Genomic DNA, 24,314 nt, shown 5'->3' on the forward strand with positions numbered 1-24,314 from the left:
CCCCTCTGTGCCCTTTGAGGTTATACACTTCGAATTCATCGAAATGGAACGCTGCTACAGCTACAAGTACGTTCTGGTAGTCATTTGTGCCTTTAGCAAGTGGGTTGAAGCCTTCCCTGTGAAAGATGCCACAGCAATGACAACGGCAAAAACCATGCTTAAAGAATATTTTCATAGGTTTGGTTTGCGAGGGTCATCTGGTCGGACAATGGTCCACATTTTATCATTGCTGTTATTCTGCAAGTATGCGCTGGATTACAGATCGATAAACGGTTCAATTCGGCCAGACATGCTCAGAGTGCTGGGCTTGTAGAACGCCATAATGGTATCTTAAAGAATAAGGAGGCTAAGATCTGTGCCAGTAGCAATTTGAAATGGCCAGATGCCTTACCGGCAGCTTTATTGTCCATGCAGACGACCCCACAATAAGAACTAGGCTCTCCCCCTATGAAATAGTAATGGGGAGACCAGCCAATATTTGGAACTTGCCCAAGCCAAAACAATTGAAAGACGTGGAGCATTTACTTCTTTCTGAATACTGTGACCAGTTAACTCAAACCTTGTATTTGATTTACCAACAGGTGCGAGAAGCCATCCTAGTAAAGTACGAGGGGCTAGGTCATCAACTTCGACCTGGGGATTGGGTGCTTATAAAATCTTTGAAAGAGCATCCTGTCTCGCACCCGCTAGAGAGGACCGTTGCAGGTCCTGTTGGCCACACAGACCGCTGTACGAGTATCTTGAAAGAGACACTGGATCCATGCGACTCACGTCAAGAAGATACCTTTTCCTCTGCCACTTGATGAAGGAGAAGAGAAGGAGACTGTTTGTTCTATTCCGTACGACAAGCCTGTTTTGAACAACACCAAGGGTGTCTCGGAGATTCTTCCTGAGCCTGTGGGGCCTGAGGAGACTGCTGCTTTGTCTTCGAATTCTGCCTCGGATCTTTCTGCACCCTTGAGCAATCTTGCCTCTGTTTCACCACTTCCATCAGGAAACAACGACACTCTGTTCGCAGAGCACGCCGTACCTGGAGTATTGAGGTACGATCTGCGTCCACGGCACTAGACTTACAGCACAGCATGGCTGTACCCACAAGAAACGACTGTTGAGCTAGTCCCTTGCCACTTTCGCTGAAACACAAGTAAATGGCCGGGACCGGCAAAGTTACCTTCTAACAAGAAAATCCTCGTGGTCGGAGTCTGTCACAGAAACTTTTTTAAACAAACTTTGAGGAGCATGCCCCAGTCGCTAACTCTACTCGTATGGGGCAAGTGATCGGTCGTGTGGCTAACAAAGACATTAAGCATCAAAAGTCATGGTCCTTGAGGACTTACTGTTTTCTTGTGATAATGTTAACTTGTCTAACAGTTGTGATAGCGCTTGGGTTTTGATACATTGAAGGGGTGCGTCCACTTGAGACTTTGTTACCTACTGAAAGTGTTCCCACTATGTCTTCACCTTTCATGCATCTGCACACTCTACCTCATAGGGATTCCCAACACAGATAGAGTTACCACAATAATACTTCATTATTTTTTTTTATAACACATTTTATTGGTTTTTAAACATACATACAGTACACCAACAAATCCCCCCATCCTCCCTCCCCTCAACGCTCGGGTTGGTTTATTACTCCATTCCTGTCTTGCCGCTCTGCACTTTACTTTTGGGGTCTGCATTTCTCACCATGTCCCGGATAGTGGTTATGTCCATCTCTTTTCCTATTTAACCGGCGAGGTCTATATCACATGGTCTTCCCACTTTCCCCAGGTCTTGATGGCTTTTGCCGGGCATCCCCGTGCTGTATAGATTCTATGCTCTTTCACTGCATATATGTCCATTTCGTTTGACCATTGGGACACTGATAGGTTTTCCGGGGCCCCCATTTCTGTGCTATATCGCGTTTTATCAGGCCCATTGCATTGGAGAGAAAAATACCCTCCCAATTATCCAGAATATTCTCATCTGGGGCCCCCAGTAACATTATTGCAGGGTGTGGGATTATTGTGTGCCCCAGAGTTCTCGTTAACAGTTGACAACAGTGAGCCCAGAAGGACTTGATTTTAGGGCATTCCCAGAGAAGGTGGATGAAAGTGCCCTCCTCCCTCTGAAATTTCACACAGTTAGGGTCATCTGCACTCCCCCAGCCAAATAGGGCCCCTCGGGGGTAGTACACCCTGTGGAGTATCGTAAGTTGTACCAGTCTAATTCTGGAGTCTATCGCGATTTCGCGTGGGTGCATCAGTATTTGGATCCAGTCCTCTGGTTCAATGGGCCCCACATCTCCCTCCCATTTATTTTTGAGACTGACTAAATCCGGAGTGGCGAATGCGTTAATCGTCTTGTACAGAATAGTGGTGACCTTGGCAGGGATGTGTTGTGGTAGTAAGTTGCGTTTCAGAGGTGTGTAATCTGGTATGTCGTCGAGCTCTTGCCCATGTGCATTAATGGCGTGAGTTAATTGTAGGTAGTGGTAATGTTCTGTGGCAGATATTCCGAATTTCTGCTGCAGGGTTTCAAATGGGAGGAAGGAACCATTCACAATAATGTCTCCTATTGTGGTTATCCCAGCCTCCACCCACCGGGTCCATGCAGCCAACTTCCGTACCTCCTTCAACCCATAGTTGTGCCATAATGGTTGTGCCATAGTGATCCTGTTCCCCCAGCCTATGTGGGTGTGTGCCTTCCTCCAGATCATCGCGATATGGGTAGACATCGTTTGTGCAGGGGGGGCTGGTTAGGGTCTGGTATGGTGTTTCCAGTGGTGGGGTGCCTTGGATAATGGGTTCCTCCGCTCTAATGTGTGGTTGTTCGTGGTCTCCATGAAGGAGGTCATTAACTACATTTAGTCGACAGGCCCAGTAGTAGGATCTGAGGTGTGGGAGTCCTATGCCCCCCTCCCAGATGGATTGTTGCAACGTGGTCAACGCGATTTTAGGCTGCCCGCCCTTCCATATCAGTTACCTGACTAGGCGCTCTACTCTGTTAAATTTGGCATTTGGTATGGCCAATGGGGCATTCTGCAGTACATAAAGGAAGCGTGGAAGCGCCATCATTTTAAAGAGGGCCGATCTGCCCATGAGTGTGAGAGGAAGGAGCATCCAGTGCTGTACATCTGTGGCAAAGTGGTCGATTAGTGGGTGCAGATTCTGCGCTATGTATTCCGAGAGAGTCCCTGAGACCCATATGCCCAGATAGCGGAAGCCTCCTCTCTCCACCCAATATGGCATGCCCCGGTGGACTGCCAGGTCATCACCCTTCACTGGGAACAGGACCGATTTACCCCAGTTAACTCTGAGTCCACTGAATTCCCCAAAAGTCGTCCACATTTGGGTTATGATTGGGCATGCATAGTCTGGGTTGCTGAGATAGAGTAGCAAGTCATCTGCATATAGGGATACCCTGTCCTCTCGTCAGTCTGGCCAGCAAAAGCCTGACCATGTAGTAACCTGTCAGAGCCATTGGGCAAGCGGTTCAATCGCTAGGGCGAATAGAAGGGGGGATAGAGGACAGCCGTGTCGGGTGCCTCTGCCCAGTGGGAAGGTCCTAGAGGTCCAGCCATTTACCCTGACCGCAGCCATTGGCGCCTCGTACAGCAGTTGAACCCAGCTGAGAAAGGTCTCACCAATGCCCATGCGTCTCATTATCGCCCACAGGCTTTCCCACACCACTGAGTCGAACGCTTTCTCGAAATCAATTGCTCAGGGCTTTTTCCAGGAGAAGATGCAGCCTGCGTAGATTCATTCTGGTCGATCTTTGTGGCATAAAGCCGCACTGGTCCAGATGAACCAGTGAGTTTATGACCTGTTGAAGTCTATTGGCCAGTACCTTGGCCAAAATCTTTGCTTCACTGTTAATAAGCGATTTAGGCCTGTATGATGTGCACCGGTCAGGGGGCTTTCCTTGTTTGGGAATAACCACAATGTTGGCCATTCGTAGGTCCAATGGAAGAATAATACTGCGACCCATGCAATTCTCAATAGAACAAATTGCTGGATATGTTTGCATTTGCCACAGCACAGGGAAAAAGGGTTGGGCTGGTATATTCATCCTCTTCCTTTGACTACTGCATGCTATGCCTCTCTAAGGGCACTATTCTTTGGTCGTTGGAATGACAGCAAATTGGGGAACTTCGATGGGACTAATTTGAATGAATTTGAAAGATGAGTTCTGACGCCTCTGGGATGTTCCCTTTTTGCAAACAGGAGCAAACTCAATGTTGCTTCTATTAGGCCTTCCGATAGACTTTCCACACCTTTCCAATCGCTAATTTCTTTCAAGATGGCTCCCTTAGGCAAACGGGATGCCATGCCTCCTTCTTATACTATCAATCATAGCCCCAACTCTGTTTCCTTCTGCATACAAAGGGATGGTTCTCAGTCAATGGGACTTTTGAGGGTTGTACCAATATTGCAAATCTAACTAGTGAGGACAGAACTTTGTATGTAGGTGATCCCGTTTATTTTGTCTGTGGCAATGAAGCTTATCCTTGGTTACCTAGAGATTGGCAGGGTACTTGTTATTTGGGTATTTTGCCACCAGGGGTATTTGTAGCCAGCACCTCTGAGGTCTCTAGAGCTCATCCAAGGCGGGACGAGAATGGTGATACTCCTTCATAGTTCATGGGTGATGTAGCAAAATCTTTTCTGCCATTTTGGGGATTGATCATGAACTCTGAGGATATTAGGAGACTGGAAAGGGTATTGGAGAGAACCATCAACAGAACCACCGATGTAGGTGATCCCGTTTATTTTGTCTGTGGCAATGAAGCTTATCCTTGGTTACCTAGAGATTGGCAGGGTACTTGTTATTTGGGTATTTTGCCACCAGGGGTATTTGTAGTCAGCACCTCTCAAGTCTCTAGAGCTCATCCAAGGTGGGACGAGAATGGTGCTACTCCTTCACAGTTCATGGGTGATGTAGCAAAATCTTTTCTGCCATTTTGGGGATTGATCATGAACTCTGAGGATATTAGGAGACTGGAAAGGGTATTGGAGAGAACTATCAACAGAACCACTGATATACTATACAATGTTACATTGGAACAGAAAGCAATCAGATTAGTGACTCTACAGAACAGGATGGTGTTAGACGTCATCCTGGCTGAGCATGGTGGAGTATGTAAATTGGTGGGATCTGCTTGTTGCGCTTTGGTCCTGACTCCTCCCCTATCATATTCAAGGCAATACAAAATCTGCATGTCCTAAGTACAGAAGTACACGTTCCTGAGGTAAATTGGGATCTTAGTGCTTGGTTCTGGGACTTTCTACGGTGTTGGGGATGGAAGCTCCTTTCAGTCTTGGTGGTAATCCTTGTTGTTTTATTCTGTTGTTGCATACAATGTCTTCCTGCCATATGTTTGATGTTAGGGAGATGTTGTGCGCAAACTGTGGGTACATTAGGACCAAAAATACATGCACCCGTGAAAATGACTAATGTTTTTGTAATGAAGGATATCACTATCACAGATCTAATGGTGATTGATATTTCTGAAGAGTGTGATTCAGGATGTACGGACATTGAGACGTGGGGTTTTGAGTAAAATGAATGTTTGGGTAATGCTCTTGGCTTAGGCCAAATGGAGGGTTTGTTAAACCGTAATCATATAGTGCCTCCTTATTATGAACACTGGCCTAAGCCCACTCGCGTTACACAGAAAACCGTGTTCTGTAATGTTCCGATTTTTTCCGCCATTTTGATTTCAACTCATGTTCCATGTCCTAAAATGGAGGACTGTGTCTTCAACTTGCAGCCAAACTGAACGACCTTTGAGCTCTGTTAATGTTTAGGCTGATGAGAGCAGACTGTTTGACCAATGTAAAGAAACCTTGTAACTCGAATGAACTGCCATCCAAGTGTTGTCTGCGCTCACAAGACTCATCCTTATATAAACAAAGAGACAATGGAAAACAAACTCAGACCGTGTAGTCTGGCTGAAATACATTGTAGCGATTCTTGGGACAAGGCTTACCGTGGATTAGGAAACTAAAAATCTTATTGTAACTTCCTAGACATGTAAGCTTGTTTTGATCCCTTGTATAATATTGTAACATCTGTCATGTGAACTAGGCACAAACTCTAGCCAATGAATTATTACTTTGGAGAGGGGCTGGAAAATATTGTAGAAATGGTATAAATAGGTCTGTGTTTAGATGTCCAGCACTCTCACTCCTCACTGTGTCGGCTGGTACACACCGCAAGGTGTTGGGAGCCAGTTAACTATCTGTTTTGCTTTGACTGTACAGAAATAAAAGATACTTGTATCTTTTCAGCCCGTGATTGGTGTATTTCATTTTGTGGTACTAAGGCTCAATATTTCTTTGGTCTTTCAACAGGATAATCCCAAAGGGATACCACAGCTTTTTCCCCTTTGTTATTGGGATTTTTAGTAGGGTTTCAGGAAAATGGTCTTTCTGGGATAGGGTCAGCTATGCTTTGGCCTGGCAGTAGAGTCTGGAATCTTGCAAAGGTGGATCTGGAATGTCTGGCTATGCAGGTGCTGGAAATTCAGGAGAGAGTCTGTCCTGTCCCTGTGAGCTCCCACCCCTTATTTAAAGCAGGTGGCATCAGCCAGGTTTATTGTTGGGCAGAACTAAGCTAGACCTACCCCCAATAACCGGAAAGGTCAGCCTATGTTGTGTGGCCTCCTCCAGGAAGGGACTCAGTTTATGGGTTTGTATTCTATGAGGTGCAAAGTCATCCCACAGTCCTTTTTGCCTAAAATCAATCTTAACATAAATCACACAATTGTACAATAGTGGCAATTTTGCAAATTACATAGGCAGAATACATATTTCACAGAGATCATGGCAGTTCAACTCTCACGTTTGTAGGACTTTGTTTCGTCCGTCTAATAATTTTTCATCATTTTCAATTAAATGATTTGACCTAAAATTCTATAACTTTATACATGTGTATATATTATCAAAAGGCATGTGAGTATTACATTTCAAAGTGGCATCATATACACTTTTCTCAGAATATCCAATTCTCTGCCATTTCTGTCCCCAATATGCCCGTGAAGGCTACCACGTCTTAAATTAAAGCCAACAAAATTGCATCTAGATTGTGAAATTTTCGCATTACTGCGTTGTACAATTTTGGAGATAAAAAGTCTTGAACTGTATTAATAAAATAGCATTTGGAGCCAGATGGCCAGCATTGTCTTCCAAATAAGGGCATAAGTTCCAAGGCGGTTCTGGAGTTGGCTTTGAAGCTCCCCAGTAGAAGTTGAGGGGAGTTGATTTTCCAAAAGTCACACATAGGCGTCTGAGAATCTATTGTGTCAACCTGGAGCACAGACAGAAGTCTGACCAGCGTGTGACATTCTGCCTCCTGGTCCATTCTGAGTTTCAAAGGGCACAATTAACACATAGGTTTCCCAGAAATCCCTTGTGGCTTCCTTTGGGAGTAGGCAACTCCTGTTGTCAACACCCAAATGTCCCTTGAGCCATAGCAGAAAACCAGTTTGGGCTGATTTCCCAGTACAGCCAATACATTTATTTCTTTATATTATTTTGTTTTGTTCTGAATCAAAAGCAAGCCTGTTGAAATAAAATATCCCATGTATGCTTCCAAGAAACCCCCCTTGTCATTGCTAGGGAAGGTCAGGGCCTCTTTCAACGTTACACTTTTAAACCAGGTATTTTTCTTATTTGCAAAAGCACATTTCAACATGTGGTGAAGTCTGCTGGGATGTCCCTTTCAAAAGGTTTTCTCTTCCATCTGAATTCCCAACATTATTTTGCAGCCCTAGTCAGTTTCTCTTATACAGCAATCTGTTCAGACACAGGTCCACTGAAATTGACATATGCCCATAGAGCTAGGGTTTCTTTTAAAGCATTGATTTTTGACATTTTGTAGCCCAAAAGTCAAGCATTTTTCCATGCGGCTGGAAGTAAAGTTTCTGTGGATTTCCCAGATTTGGTCTGACATAGCCTGTCATTCAGAGATAATGCTCCCTTCTGCTGGAGCACAATCTGAGTATGGATGGGCAGGGTCTCACTGATAAAAGCAGTGTGATGTTGGACAGATGAAAACAATGTATGGGCAGCATCCTTTTCAATGTAAAATATTCCCCTTTCAATGGGAACTTTTTGGCAAGCAGCAGAGCAGTGCTGCTTTTCAATTTGCTTCTTTGGTGCACACAAGAACACACACTCGCAGGCTTCCTCGGTGTGCTCCCTGTTCCAACTTGCCCAATAGGTGGTTGGCAAGACAGTGCAGCCATCATTTTGTAGCTGCAAAACGCCGTTTTGATGCAAGGCAATGGTGCTCAAAGGAGCCGTTGCAGCCATTTTGCTGTTAACCGCTGAAGTGAAGCTTGGTTATGGATGGGAATTCTGCTGAGTGGGTCAATGTGTCCCACAACCCTCCCCCCGACTCTTCTGAGAATTCTTGCCAAGGGAGAGTAGAGCAAAGTGGGGTTCATCAGTAGCGCAACGTGGGGTTCATCAGTAGGGCAAAGTGGGGTTCTTCCTCCATCAGGGAGTGGTACGCCACGATCCTCCCGTTGTCTCTCGTTGGAGTGTGGAGCGACACTCACAGCTTTCCTTAGGTCTTTCTTTGTGGTGTGGAGCGACACCCCCACATTTTTCTTTGATCTTTCTTTGTGGTGTGGAGCAACAACCCCAGATTTTTCTTTGATCTTTCCTTTCCAGGTCCACAAGGAGGTCTTCCTTGGTCTATGAAGGGGCAATCTGGTACAAATCTAGTGGATAAATAAGAACCGGTTACTACATTTTTCCACTGACTGCCTTCCCGGAAGGTTGACAACAGTGGGACACACATGCATTGCGATCATTACAGTACTTAGATGATAAAGACAAATATTCACACTCAAGACAAAGATAACCATTGATTTTACTAGAACTTTTGGTGATCCCCTTTTTGCACTGATAATGAAGAAAAGTACTCCCTGTTAGACAGATATACCTATGAACCTACCTGTTCCCTTCTGGTTCTTCTTTTTCTTGTTCTCATTCCCCAGATGTCTCCTCCATTTGATTTTCTCTTGGCTCCTAAATCTGCCATAAAGTATATCTGGGGTGACAACTCTTTGACTGATTAATATGGACCCCTTTCTCTTCTGCCAGCTCTCCTTTGGGGATGCAAATTCTATAGGCGACAGGTGAAATGTTATCTACAATTTTAAAAGGACCGCACCAGCTGGGGAGAAATTTCCGCTTATTGGTCTGGTTCCTTTGGAAATTGTACAAGTAGACCCTGTCTCCTACTTGGTATTCCTTTTTGGTTGTTTTTAAGTCATATTAAGTCTTCATCCCCTCTGCAGATTTTTCCTGATTCCGCTGAGCGTACACAAAATCATGTTGAAGGTGTTTTCTTAGATTCTCAACATACTCATGAGTTGTGGCTGCATTTATCAGTGTCTGCTGTTGTGTTCTGAAGAGCAGATGCTGAGGTAGCACCATCCTTCGTCCAGTCATTAGCTCAAATGGAGACATCTTGGTCGCAGATGAAGGTGTAGATCTGATGGCCATCAGGACAAGCGGCAATCAGATGTCCCAACTTGGCCCAGAATCTGTCACAAACTTTTTTAGAATTCTCAAAATGGTTTTATTGTACCTTTCAACTCCCTCATTAGAGCACAAGCGGTATGCAATTTGAAGTTTCCTTTTTATCCCAAGTATCTCCCACATCTTTGTCTACACTTTGCTGGTAAAGTGACTTCCTCGGTCTGACTCAATCCTTTGGGGTAGGTAGGCCAAAACGCAAGAAGATGTAGGAAATCATCAGGGCAGCTGCTATTTCTGCCTTGCAGTTTGGGGCCAGGAGACATTCCACGAATTTGGTAAACAAGCATGTTACTGTGAACAAGTACTTATTCCGCCTAGAGGAGCGAATCACGTGCCTGATGAAATCTACTTGTAATGCTGACCAAGGCAGTGTCATCCCCCTCTTCTGGAGGGGAGCTTGGTGTGTGAGTGAAGTTGGCTGAAATTGTGCACACACAAGACACCCCTTCAAATATTGGTGGAGGTCCTGCCCCATGTGTGGCCAGTATGCAACCTCCCGCAAGATTTCTAAAGTAGTGTGAAACCCCTGACGACCGGCTGAGGCCACGTCATGGGCGTGACTAAGCATCAGGCTTTGAAATGAGGTAGGTACCACACACTGGTCACAGCCAGAGATAGATCTCCTTACCAACAAACTGTCTTGGATTCAGAACGTTTTTGAACACTTCATCAACACCCTGTGCTCCTCTTTCCCAATGTAATCGGTATCCGTCAAAGGAAAGTTCACAGGGTCCTCAATGTGTTGATAAAATGTCCCAATGATTGGATCCCCTTTTTGTGTCATGATTAAATCAGCATATGGGGTCTCCTTACTCCACTGGGCAGTATAGAGTTCATTGTGAGCATTTGTCTGGGACCTAGTGACAGCAGTAACCTGGATTTCCCCCAAAGGGACTCACACTCAAGAAGATCCCCCTGGATGGCTCTGGTTTTGGCCAGCTGTTCAGCTATGTCATTTCCAGTTATGTCTGGCCCCTCTATTCTGGAATGACCGTTGATCTTCTTCCAATAGATGATCATCCCATTAGAGGTGAACAGATCATCAATATTTTGGATCAGCCTGCCATGTTTAAGTGGTTTGTTACTAGCACATAGCATGCCTCTGGTTTTCCAATTAACCAGGTGCTACACAAACCCGTTCCGGACATAATCTGAGTCAGTGATTATGAACAGTTCTTGGAGTTGGTGTTGGGCGGCAGTGAGGATGGCCCGATGAACTGCCATTAACTATGGGGACTGATTTTGTACCCAGCGGAGGGCTCCGGGGCATCATTCACCCAGGCATTCCCAACGCCGGCCACCAGTTCCTTTTCCCTGTTGTTATCAACATGGTAGGAGCACTCGTCCACATAAGCTGTGGGCATTCCCTGGCACTTATCTTCTTGACAGACTTTGTATGGGGAATTCAGGTACGCCTCCATGTTGTCCTATGTTTTAAGACTTTCGTTCTCGAGTCAGTTTTCTCTGGCACAATCATGCAAGTCACCCAGACCTTGCACAAGGGTACTCTTCTTGTTTTGGCCATATCTGACCTCCACAGGAAAGCCTTGCATTGACAGAATCCAGGAAGTAATTCTGGAATTACTCATATTTACGGACCCGATTCTGTCACTTTGGAGCTATTGCAAAGGCTGGTGTGGAGTCTCACTATGATGTGTTCCCCCTGGATGAACGGGCGGTAATTCTTCAATGCCCACACCGTTGCCAAGACTGCCTCTCACAATCGTTTAATTTTTCCTCCACAGAGGATAAAGTCTTGCTTGCATAAAAGATTACTTTATTGACCTTGTCATGCTTTTTATATAATACTGCTGTCAAGTATGTATTTGAGAACCCTGTCTCCAAGAAGAACTCCTTGTTTTGATAGGGTAAGCTAGACAAGACGCTTGTGAGAGACTTCTTTTGAGTTGTTTTACTGCCTTGATTTGTTCAGGATCCCACTCCCACTTGACCCCCCCTTCAACAGATGGATCAGGGATCTTGTGATCTCTGCGTAATCCTCAATGAACTTCCTACTGTAATTAGTCAGTCCAAGGAGGCTTCTTAGCTCACGCAGAGTTGTGGGGTCTTTTAGTTTTAGGAGTGCTTCCACTTTCTTCTCCTGGGGACAAAGACCCTCAGGAGTTATTTCATGTCCCAAAAAGTTGACACAGGGCCTGCACCACTGTGCCTTTTGGAAGGAAAGTTTTGCTCCGGCAACCTTCAACTGGGTCAGAACATAACGGATTTCCACTATGTGTTCCTCCACAGTTGAGCTTTTTATCAGGACATCATCCACATAGGCCAGGTTACCCCTTTCACCCAAGTCGGGCATGGCCTTGTGTAGGAAGATGTTTAATTCGTTGCCAGAGTTTATGTATCCAAAGGGAGCCAGGGCCCACGTGTACTGCTGCCCCCCAAAGGTAAAGGCCAGCTTGTATTGGTCCTCCCTACTGACAGGCATGGTCTAGTACCCATTTGTCTGGTCAATGGCAGTGTATACCTTGGACCCCTGGATCTGGGCCAGTCCCTGGTCAATGTAGGGGAGAGGCCATCAGGAAATGGAACCCGTTTATTTAGCTCCCTAAGGTCTGCGCAGAGTCTCCATTGGCCTTTTGGTTTTAAAATACCCAGCACCGGATTATTAAAGGTGCTGTGGACTGGACGAATTATCCCACGGGACTCAAGGTTTTTGATTATTTCTGTCAGGGACTCCATGGATGTGAGAGGCAAGCGATATTGCTTCACAAACACGGGAGTCATTCCAGGGTCCATGGGAATTGTTGTAGTATGGATCTCGGTGCGACCACAGTCGTACGAGTCCACAGCAAAGATACCTTTAAAATCTAAGAACACCTGTTTCAACTTTTGCTTTTGCTCCAGTGTCTCACAGGGATCAGCTAGGTTGACTCTCTCTTCAACCATTTGCCTGAAGCTTGGGAAGACTTCGGGTTTTGCTATCTCAGAGGCCTCCTCCAATTGGGTGGAGAGGTCTCTAGTTAGAGTATTGACCTGGACAGAGGGTTTCAGGTAGGAGAGGCAGTCATTGTGGACCTGGAATAACACCTCATCCTGCCTGATGTCACAAGTCACCTGTTCCTCCCCGTAAAGGCAGGAAGAATACACCAGGAAATTCCCCCCATACCGGGTGAAGATCCTGTTGGGTGGATTTTCTGGATGTCAGCTAAACTTTGAGCTGGATTCTCATCACTTTTGACTATACAATTGGGATTTTCAGATTGTGAATCAGTATAACATTTCAAAGTATTTCCTTCCAGTGTGGAATGCCACTTAAAACTAGAAGGAAGATCCTGTTGGGTGGTATGTCATTGTCACCGTCATTGTCAACGCAGTCATGGAGGATTGGTCCTATCAGTTTGTTTCCTAGATCCATGGAAAAATGTTGGTCACAAACCACCATTCCAATAATGGTGCCTGCACCCAGAGTGATACTCCTGAGGTCGCTGTTATCCATCAGTATTGGAATGGTGTTGTGTTCTACATTGACTAATGGTGTTGGGTTTAACCCCAACCCCTGCTGTTGGAGATGGGCATTGAGGTGTACATATGAGTCTGGATTTTGCAATTTCTGTCCTCTTTTAATTTTTTATTCAAATGAGAATAGTCATGTCCATCCTGGGATGGTGACCTCCTCTCCAATTTGAATTTCAACTGCATACGGCAGAAAATGGGCTGATCGAAATGCTTTTTCAGAATCCTCAAAGCCCATGGGAGTGCCCCTTAGTCGGGACCAGGCTTTGTAATTTATCAGGTCCAAATTAATTTCAAACCGATTGAGAATGTCACTGCCTAAATAGAATGCAGCAGGGACATCTCGCACAACCCAACAATTATGTTCTATGCTTTTGTTACCTATAGACATTTTGAGCCTACACCTGTTAGGTAGGAGATGTTTGGAATTGGGCGTTTCCAGGCCCATTTCCCACTTATCGATCAATTTAAATGTGGGAATGGCTGGATCTTTTGGAAGCTTTCTGAAAATAGCTTCACTGATGAAGCTCTTTCCGTTGTTCATGCATACTCGGGCAAGACCAGACTCCTTTCCCTCATTTAACTGACTAGGGAGGAACAACTGTTCTCTAATTTTCTGAATGTCAGCTAAACTTTGAGCTGGATTCTCATCATAGAATTGAGATTTTCAGATTGTGAATCAGTATAACATTTCAAAGTATTTCCTTCCAGTGTGGAATTCCATTTAAAACTGGAAGGAGGGTTGATTTTCAGGAATGGAGGGCAGTTCCCACCAGTTTGTTGTCCTACAGCAATTACTGTAACGTCAGGTATTTGATTATTCCAGAAATGAAACTCAATGGGGTCAGATTTCTGTTCAGCCATGTGGCATGTGCCATTTAAACTAACATGGTTGACACTCTGTTTTAAATGTATTGGCTGGTAGGACCTCACATGATCTTCTAGGCGCTCCCTGATTCTGTGAGCTTGGGAGGGGCTAGTAGAATGGTGGGGCCTTGTTTCTTCTCCCCTTTGGCACTGTTAAGGAAAGCGTCTCGTGGGCGCTGGGTTCCAGTGGATGATCATGGTGAAGTAGCCAGGCTGTCCGACTGATGGTTGCAGAATGTGTGACGCGAGGAACCAGCGCAACACCCACCCTGAATTCAAACAGGGTCAGTGGTGAACCAGCTCCCAACGCCACGGATGCGCACTTCCCTGATTTGCGTGACGTCGGGACAGTGCAAGCACTGAGAGGGAAGGCGGGTCTTGACTGGATGGAAATTCCACAGCTGATACCACTGCTGGCTCCAGAAGTAGCGGGTGTCCGATGAAGAGAACTGAAGTAGGCAGGTGCAGTGGAAGGATTAGTAGACTCAGAACTCCAGGGAAGGCAAGGCACTGAACCAACAGGCAAGAGGCAGGAGGCAAGGCACTGAACCAACAGGCAAGAGGCAGGAGGCAAGGCACTGAACCAACAGGCAAAGAGACAGGAGGGACTAGGAACCCTGGGGCAGAACAAGGGAAAAAGCTGGAAGGTAGGAAGGGAGCAGGAAGGAATAAGGCCCAGGGATCCTACTGGCTAGAAAGGAATGAGGCAAGAACTACCAGAGGCAGACAAGGAAAGGAACCTTCAGCAGGGAAGGACAAGGACAAAGAACTGGGAATACTGACAAGGTGCCACTCTAGAGTAACACAAGCGAGAACGCGATCGGGAAACAAACCGCGTTGAGACGCGGTTTGTTCAAGCAAACTGGCCCTTTATATAGGGCAGGCAGCACCCGGGAGGCTTGGAACGCAATCCGTGCTGTCCCCGGGTGCTGACGCGCCCAAAACGAGGCTTGGGAAGCAAGCTTGCAACTTCCCGAGCGCTCTGTGGATGGCGCATGCGCGAAGGGCGAAACACGGCCCTCCGCGCTTGCGCAAACCACGCGTACGGGAAATTCCGGAAGCGGCTTGAGCCGCAGATGACCAAGGTTCCCCCAACCTGTATCGGGGATAGATGCGCCAGGACGGGAGGCGCCGGGACCTGTAGATGCGCCCTACACCCCGGGTAAGTGGCATGACACTATGTCCCCTCCCAGAAAGGCCAGGGGCCCCAGGTTTCCAAGGGAATTGGAAGTCGCGAACCAGACGGGGAGCGTGCACATAACTGCAAGGTTCCCAAGTGCGAGCACAGGCCGGGTAACCCTTCCAGTCCACCAAATACTGAAGCACTCCCCGTCGTATGCGCGAATCACAAATCTCCTGCACTTCAAATTCGGGTACACCATGGACATCAACAGAGGCAGGTCGGGAGAAAGATCGCTGGAAGGTGTCAACCACATAAGGTTTCAAAAGGGAGACATGGAAGACAGGATGAACCCGCCAGGACTGTGGCAACTGTAGGCGATATGCTACAGAGGACAAAAGCTTAGTAACCTTGAATGGGCCAAAATAACGGGAAGCTAGTTTGGTAGGTAGATTACGCACTGGCAGATTCTTAGAGGACAACCAGACTAAATCTCCCACATGGAAACGTGGTTCGGGAGTGCGCCCTTTATCAGCCCGTTGCTTCATGCGCCCCTGTGCCTCAACAAGAGTTCTGTGTGCCAACGAGTGTTGCTTTTGGATGGTGACGACCAGACGATCAGCAGATGGAACTGTACTGGGTGGTACTGGATGAAAAGGCACCAATTTAGGATGTTGACCAAAAGAACAGTAAAAAGGACTGAGTCCGGTAGCAGAATGTTTTGCATTGTTATAAGAGGCTTCAGCAAGAACCAGATGTGTCTTCCAATTGGTCTGAGTGGCGTTAGCAAAACATCAAAGGTAGTGCTCCAAAGTTTGATTGGTTCTCTCAGTCTGACCGCTAGTGTGTGGATGATAACCCGAGCTCAGGGCTCTGTGGATGCCTAGATGACTACACAACTGACGCCAAAAAGAGGACAGAAACTGGGATCCACGATCGGATATGATCTTTTCTGGTAATCCATGTAGTCTGTAAATTTCCTGGAAGAACGCCAAAGCCATCTGGGATGCCGTGGGTATTCCGGGAAATGGAACAAAATGGGCAGTCTTGGTGAAACAGTCTACAACCACCATGATGCAGGTATGTCCGTCAGATGGAGGAAGGTCAACGATGAAATCTGTGGCAATGGTATGCCATGGGTAGGGAGGTATCTCTGTGGGATGAAGTAACCCCAATGGTCTTTTGCTTGGGGTCTTGGTCTGGGCGCACACAGGACAGCTCTTGACATACTGCTCAATTTCTTCGGCCCAACCTGGCCACCAGAATTGCCTGGATATTAGTTCTTGAGTGGCCTTTATGCCACGATGTCCGCCGATTCGGGAATCATGGAACCCGCGAAGTACAAGAGTCCGAAGAGAGACAGTGGGTATGTATAATCTGTTCCGGTAAAATAGCAACCCATTGCTTTCAGTGATCTGTGGTCGTTTCAAGAGGCTTGCCCGAACTGGATCTGTTATGGTATCCTGTGCAATCTTCTGGAGATGAGGCGAGAGCGTAAGTAGAAAATGCTTCGGAGAGATCAGTGGCTTGTCACTACAGTCGCCCTTAACGTCTCCTTCCAAAGAACGAGATAAGGCATCAGCCTTCAAGTTCTGAGCACAGGGAATGTAAGTAATGTGGAAGTCGTAGTGAGAGAAAAAGAAGGCCCATCGGGCTTGGCGAGAGGTACGGCACTGAAGAGAACGTAAATACTGTAAATTGCGATGGTCAGTACGAACTTCCACCGAATGCCGTCCCCCGAGGAGATGATGCCTCCATTCTTCAAATGCTGCTTTTATGGCCAACAACTCCTTCTCAATCACGGCATAGTTCCTTTCACTAGGAGTGAGTTTACGGGAGAAATACGCCACAGGATGCTCCATGTCGGTTTCGGATTGCTTTTGCAGGAGAACAGCACCAACAGCGAAGTCGGAAGCGTCTGCTTCTACAATGTATGGTATTTCGTCATTGGGGTGACACAGAATGGGTGCTGTGCTGAAGGCCTTTTTCAAGGTGTCAAAGGCCAAGGTGGCCTGCGAATCCCAAAGAAAAGGTACTTTGCTGCTGGTTAGTCTAGTTAAAGGAGCCGTTAGCTGTGAAAAATGGGGTATAAAGTGCCAATAGAAATTGGCGAACCCTAAAAACCGTTGCAGGGACTTCAGATCGAGAGGTTGGTTCCAGTCCTGAATGGCTTGTACCTTTGCGGGATCCATGAAAATGCCTGATCCACTGATCACATAGCCCAAAAACTCCATGCTTTCCTTGTGAAAAGAGCACTTCTCTGCTTTTGCATACAGTTGATTCTGGGATAGCCGTCGAAGTACCTCTCGGACGTGTTCCACATGTTGTTCCTGGGTAACAGAAAAAATGAGGATATCATCCAGATACACCCAAACGGAAATACCAATCAAGTCACTAAAAATGTAGTCCATAAAGCGCTGGAAGACGGCCGGGGCATTACACAAACCGAATGGCATTACCCGATATTCATAATGTCCGAATGGAGTTTTGAAGGCCGTCTTCCATTCATCGCCTTCCTTTATCCGGATCAGATGATAAGCTCCACGGAGATCTAACTTGGTGAAGACTTGGGCTGTTCGAAGGGATTCCATGATATTCCGGATCAAGGGCAGTGGATATCTGTCTTTTTGCGTGATGTCGTTCAATTGTCGATAGTCTATACAAGGACGTAAAGTACCTTCCTTTTTCTTCACAAAGAATAAAGGAAAACCAGCAGGGGATTTTGAAGTTGTTATGTATCCCTTCTTGGTGCAGTCATCCAAGTATTCCTGTAAGACCTTTTTCTCGGTTAAGGACAAGGCGTACACCTTCCTGTGAGGTATCACCGAACCTGGTATCAAATCAATGGAACAATCGAATGTTCTGTGAGGAGGTAGAGGTATATCCCCTGGCTCGGAGAAGACCATCCGAAAATCGTCGTACACTTGAGGGATTGGGAACAATGAGCAAAGACCAGGTGAATTATTGCTTCTTGTAAGAGGCGTAGAGATGACGATGTTCTGAGGCCTGCCAGGCAAGCAACAATTCCGAAGGCAATGAGCGGAAGCAAAAACCAAAGTACGTGCTTCCCAATCGATAGTGGGATTGTGGCATAGCAGCCACGGTAAACCCAGAACTATTGAATACGAAGTTGATTTGATGACGTCCAGAGCGATTCTTTCACCATGTTCCTTGATCTGGATGAATAGACCCATGGTGTGTTGACGTATTGGCCCAGAGGATAAAGGAGTCCCATCAATCACCTCCACAGACAGAACATTCTTCCGGGAAAACAAAGGTATACCATGCCTTGCTGCGAAACTTTCGTCGATGTAATTGCCAGATGCTCCACAGTCCAATAAGCCAAGAGCCTTCACCTCTTTGTCTAACCATCTCAATTTGATCTCCAAAACTAACAAGACAGCAGGTTGCATGGGCTGAAACAGGGAGCAAGGACTGGAAAGGACTGAAAGTGAAGGGAGACCTGTCGTTGCCTTTCTTATAGATGACAGGTCACCTAGTTTTCCGACTTCCTTTGAGGGTGTAAAGGAGCAGGTACCCAAGTAATGTCCGGCGGCTCCGCAGTACAAACATAACCTTTGACTTCTTCGGCGTTTCTTTTCTGCTTCTGATAACGGACCCCTCACAGCACCCAACTGCATGGGTTCTGGACCGGAGTCCGAAGACCCAGGAATTCCGGTAGACGTGTTTGTGGGTCTGGGAAACAGCCTCTCAGCTCGACGTCTCTCTCCTCTTCGTTCTGCCAGTCTGTGATCAATCCGCAAAACTTGTTCCACAAGTTGCTGAAGGGTGTCGGGCTCTGGAATGTGTAATAATTCATCCTTATATTCTTCTCTAAATCCCAGACGAAACAGAGTCTTCTGAGTTACTTCAGGCCACTGGGAATTGGTGGCCAATTGTCGGAAGCGACCAATATAGGCTATTAGGTCCATGGCTCCTTGCTTGAGGTCCATCAATTGATTCTGTGCTGCAGAAGCCAGATTGGGTGATTGAAAAACCTCTAGGAACTCCTTTTCGAACGCTGCAAAGTCGTTGAGAATGGGGCTATTGGCAGCCACCAAAGGCGCTGCCCAAGCAAGCACGTTCCCAGTCAAATTACCCAGAATATACCCAATCTTGGCCTTGTCCGAGTTGAAATAGGAGGACCTGAAGAGGAAATGTATTCTACAATGATTACAAAACTCGATCACACGTCTTGAATCTCCATCGAATTTGATAGGTGCGGTATGAGCCATAGCACCTTCACCCTGAGGTGTAGCCCCGGTACCTTGTGCCACCAACTGTCTTAGACCAATGTTCTCTTGATGAAGTGCAGACATCTCGGCTCGAAGGGCCCGCATCTCATCCCGAAGTTCCTGGGCTTCATCCATCTCGGAGTCAGAAGGTAGGCGTCTCAATCTGTTAAGGAAAGCGTCTCGTGGGCGCTGGGTACCTGAACTTCCAGTGGATGGTCGTGGTGAAGTAGCCAGGCTGTCCGACTGATGGTTGCAGAATGTGTGACGCGAGGAACCAGCGCAAAACCCACCCTGAATTCAAACAGGGTCAGTGGTGAACCAGCTCCCAACGCCACGGATGCGCACTTCCCTGATTTGCGTGACGTCGGGACAGTGCAAGCACTGACAGGGAAGGCGGGTCTTGACTGGATGGAAATTCCACAGCTGATACCACTGCTAGGCTCCAGAAGTAGCGGGTGTCCGATGAAGAGAACTGAAGTAGGCAGGTGCAGTGGAAGGATTAGTAGACTCAGAACTCCAGGGAAGGCAAGGCACTGAACCAACAGGCAAGAGGCAGGAGGCAAGGCACTGAACCAACAGGCAAGAGGCAGGAGGCAAGGCACTGAACCAACAGGCAAAGAGACAGGAGGGACTAGGAACCCTGGGGCAGAACAAGGGAAAAAGCTGGAAGGTAGGAAGGGAGCAGGAAGGAATAAGGCCCAGGGATCCTACTGGCTAGAAAGGAATGAGGCAAGAACTCCCAGAGGCAGACAAGGAAAGGAACCTTCAGCAGGGAAGGACAAGGACAAAGAACTGGGAATACTGACAAGGTGCCACTCTAGAGTAACACAAGCGAGAACGCGATCGGGAAACAAACCGCGTTGAGATGCGGTTTGTTCAAGCAAACTGGCCCTTTATATAGGGGAGGCAGCACCCGGGAGGCTTGGAATGCAATCCGTGCTGTCCCCGGGTGCTGACGCGCCCAAAACGAGGCTTGGGAAGCAAGCTTGCAACTTCCCGAGCGCTCTGTGGACGGCGCATGCGCGAAGGGCGAAACACGGCCCTCCGCGCCTGCGCAAACCACGCGTACGGGAAATTCCGGAAGCGGCTTGAGCCGCAGATGACCAAGGTTCCCCCAACCTGTATCGGGGATAGATGCGCCAGAACGGGGGGCGCCGGGACCTGCAGATGCGCCCTGCACCCCGGGTAAGTGGCATGACAGGCACACAGGAGAGTAATCTTCTGACTCCTGCCTGCTTCCATGGTTTGCGGAGGATCCCCCCACTGCCCTGATTGGGTGGAGGTCTTCAGAATGCTCTCTACTTGTTCAGGGTCCCTCGTGTTTGGATTAAATCTAGCACCCTCTTTCTCCAACCTCGCTAGTTTCTCCTTGCCAGCACCTACCTCTTGATAATAGGCAAGGATATGAGCCTTTTTGTTCAGTTATCAGGGCTTTACTGGCCTCTATGACCTGCTCTTGAGCTGCCACCTGCTGGTGGAGCCCCTCTTTCTTCACACCGAGGGCTTCATGGTCTCTTTGCGCTGGCTGTATGGTTTGGGAACAATGAGAAAATGTCTGTTGCAGGAGGTAAACCTCCTTTTTCTGCACACTTAGAGCCTCTATTGCCTGCTCTAACTTGAGTTCCATTTGTCTCCTATGTCCCATTAATTTATCACATTCTTCTTTTACGCCAGTCAGTACCTGAAGGTCTGACTCCCTTCTCTCCAGGTTGGTTTTTAAACTGCACATTTCCTGGTAAAGGGCTTCTTTCTCCTGATACAGAGCGCCCCTTTGTTCATCCAGGTCATCTCTTTGTTGTGTTATGTTATGGAGCCTAATTTCTGGCACTCTTCATCAAATTCTGTTTGAGAGTGGTGTTATCTCATAAATCATTTATTATTTTCCTCTTCCACTTTCTCAATCTGCTTTTGTAACACGGTTATTTGTTCTGAGCAAACTGTATTATATTTTAGTTGTTGGTTTAGTTTCTGTTGACTCTCATCCAGAGAGTCAGCCTTTTTCTGACACTCCATTCTTGAGGCATTTAATTGGGCCTCATTGAATTATTCTGTTGTTGTAGGGCCAAGTTCTCTTTTAGCTGTTTGATCTAATTTCCAGATCCTGCCTCAGAATCTTGGCTCTTTTGCAATTTTTGTTCCGCTAATTTTAGTTCAGTCTGGATTTTAGTTACGAGTTCAGATTGATTTTGCGCATGAGTTGTATTTTCTTCATGGTTTTCCCGCATCAGTCCCATATGGAGATACATGTAGGCCGCGACTCTCAAAATGTTAATCTGCATGTACAACTCGCTCAAAGCTTTATGTAATAGGCCACTGTCCTGCCACATGTCCATGTCCATGGCGGTGACCTGTTGCATCATTTCTTCTAGCCAGACTTTTTCATCTTGCTCTGGTCATTCCCCCTGACAAATAATTTGTGCAGAAGGCACTACCTAGCCATATTGATCTCTACTGTGGCTATTTTGGAAGTGTCCTTTATTAATTTATTTCTATAAGGGTAATCTGCATTCTGTTGCTTTTTGGCTATTTTTGGGGTTGATTTAGCTTTAATTTTACAGGCCTGGTACTTAGGATTTTTGTTTTGGGGAGGCGCTTCTACAGCATAACACAGTGTTCCAACCACACAAAGTATCACTACCTTGAAGGTTAGCCTGCTGTGTTAAGCAGTCACGGGTGAATAAACAAACCCAATTCCCAGCACGAGTCCCCAATTTGTGACGGATTCCAATCGGGCATCACACACCGGACCAGGACACTTGGTCTCAGCCCAGGATGTAGCGCTCAATGAGAATAATACTTTTTCTTTATTTTCTATGAATTTGAATTGAGCTGATACGCAACCCGTCTCACACCCCTTTTACAAATACCCCGGGTCACAATGGACCATGAACCAATTTTTTTAATTGGGCAGCAATCACCAATGGGGTGATAATTACAATGAAAACCCCTGAAAGACACTTGGGTAACCTGCTACAAGGACATATCCAAAGAACACATGAATAGGAACACATTTTCTATTTGGGTAGATAGCACTTGAGTTAAGGTTTCCCCTTGCAATGTTCCCTCAAAGAAGCAGGGGGCACCAGGCATATGAGGCAGCAAACAGAATCAAAATCTGACCTTTCCTCACAAAATAAGAGGCAAAACCGATTTTAAAACCCTTTCCAATGGCATAAAATGACACTCGATATTTGACAAATAATTAATTATATGTGTGGTGAAATAATGATGTACATATGTTTTATCACAGTATCAGGGATGTTATATCACTAGCAACTATAAGGTAAGGTATCACAAAAGGCATACAGTTCAACAGCAACTTGAAATGGAGAACATAGTGCAGTCAAAGTCACACGTGGAACAGTTGCAATTTACACTTTTTGCAGTTTTAAATGTCAAAAACATTTTTTTTAAACCGGTGAAATATACAGAATCGGAATGCGTTTTTTAGGCTGGGTGATAGATGCACATCACAGTGACAATATAGAAGTGAAAGAGTGGCTATAGGTGAATACTTGGATGAGATTTTCAAGGTGAAACAAATTCGGTTTTGGTTAAATAAAGCAATTAAAAAGAGAACATCGGTTTGGAAATAAAAGAACAAGTTTTACTTAAACTAGATTATCAAGAAGATAGCGCTGCCCATGAAACAGGTTAAGCGGCTGCATTAACTCCGTTCACGTGCGTATCTCTTTATGTGGAAATTAATTAAATTATTCAAAATATAACTAAGGATCTATGCAAGACAGAGATGAGTAGAAGCCTGGCACTACGCTTAGAGATCAAGGACAGGATGCACAGTAAATTTGAACCATTTTAAACAAGTTATCAGGGCATGGATAGAATTATTTAGAGAGTAGGACAAAGACAAAATATCAAGATGGGATAGGCTATGTGGTGCTATGGGATGGGGAAATACTCACAATCTGCACTTGAGTTTGGGATTTGGGACAGTAAACCGGGTTCTGGACTTAAAAGGGTCTGGTCACAGCAAGGCGGCGGACTCTCCTAACAGTAAACAGCTGGGCAAGTCTGATCACTGGATGGCAAGGGTACAGCGGGCCTGCAGATAATGGGTAAAAGGATGGTCTGGTCACAGGATACTCCCAAAAGGGTACCACATCTTTTTTTATATTGTAGAAATGGTATAAATATGTCTGTGTTTAGATGTCCTGCACTCTCACTCCTCACTGCGTCGGTTGGTACACACTGAAAGGTGTTGGAAGCCAGATAGCTATCTGTTTTGCTTTGACTGTACAGAAATAAAAGATACTTGTATCTTTTCAGCCCCGTGATGGGTGTATTTCATTTTGTGGTACTAAGGCTCAATATTTCTTTGATCCTTCAACAGGATGCTCCCAAAAGGGTACCACAGCTTTTCCCCTTTGTTATTGGGATTTTTAGTGAGGTTGTAATGGCCTTGCTGGGATAGGGTCAACTATGCTTTGGCCTGGAAGTAGAGTCTGAAATCTTGCAAAGGTGGATCTTGAATGTCTGGATACGAAGGTGCTGGAAATTCAGGAGAGAGCCTGTCCTGTCCCTGTGAGCTCCCACCCCTTATATAAAGGGGGTGACATCACTGGGTTTATTGTTGGGCACAACTAAGGTAGACCTACCCCCAAGAACCGGATAGGTCAGCCTATGTTGGTTGCCTCCTCCAGGAGGGGACTCAGTTTATGGGTTTGTAATTTATGAGGTGCAAAGCCATCTCACAGTCCTTTTTGCATAAAATCAATCTTAACATAAATCACACATTTGTACAGTAATGGCAATTTTGCAAATTACATAGGTAGATTACATATTTCACACAGAGCATGGCAGTCCAACTCTCATGTTTATAGGACTTTGTTTCATCCGTCTAATAATTTTTCATCATTGTCAATGAAATTATTTTACTTAAAATTCTATACCTTTATACATGTGTATATATTATCATAAGGCATGGGAGTATTACATTTCAAAGTGGCATCATATACACTTTCCTCAGAATATCCAATTCTCTTCCATTTCTGTACCCAATATGCCCGTGAAGGCTACCACGTCTTAAATTAAAACCACCAAAATTGCATCTAAATTGTGAAA

This window comes from Ambystoma mexicanum, chromosome 13, assembly GCF_040938575.1.
Source record: "Ambystoma mexicanum isolate Mex_15411 chromosome 13, UKY_AmexF1_1, whole genome shotgun sequence".
In the NCBI taxonomy this organism is placed as follows: Eukaryota; Metazoa; Chordata; class Amphibia; order Caudata; family Ambystomatidae; genus Ambystoma; species Ambystoma mexicanum.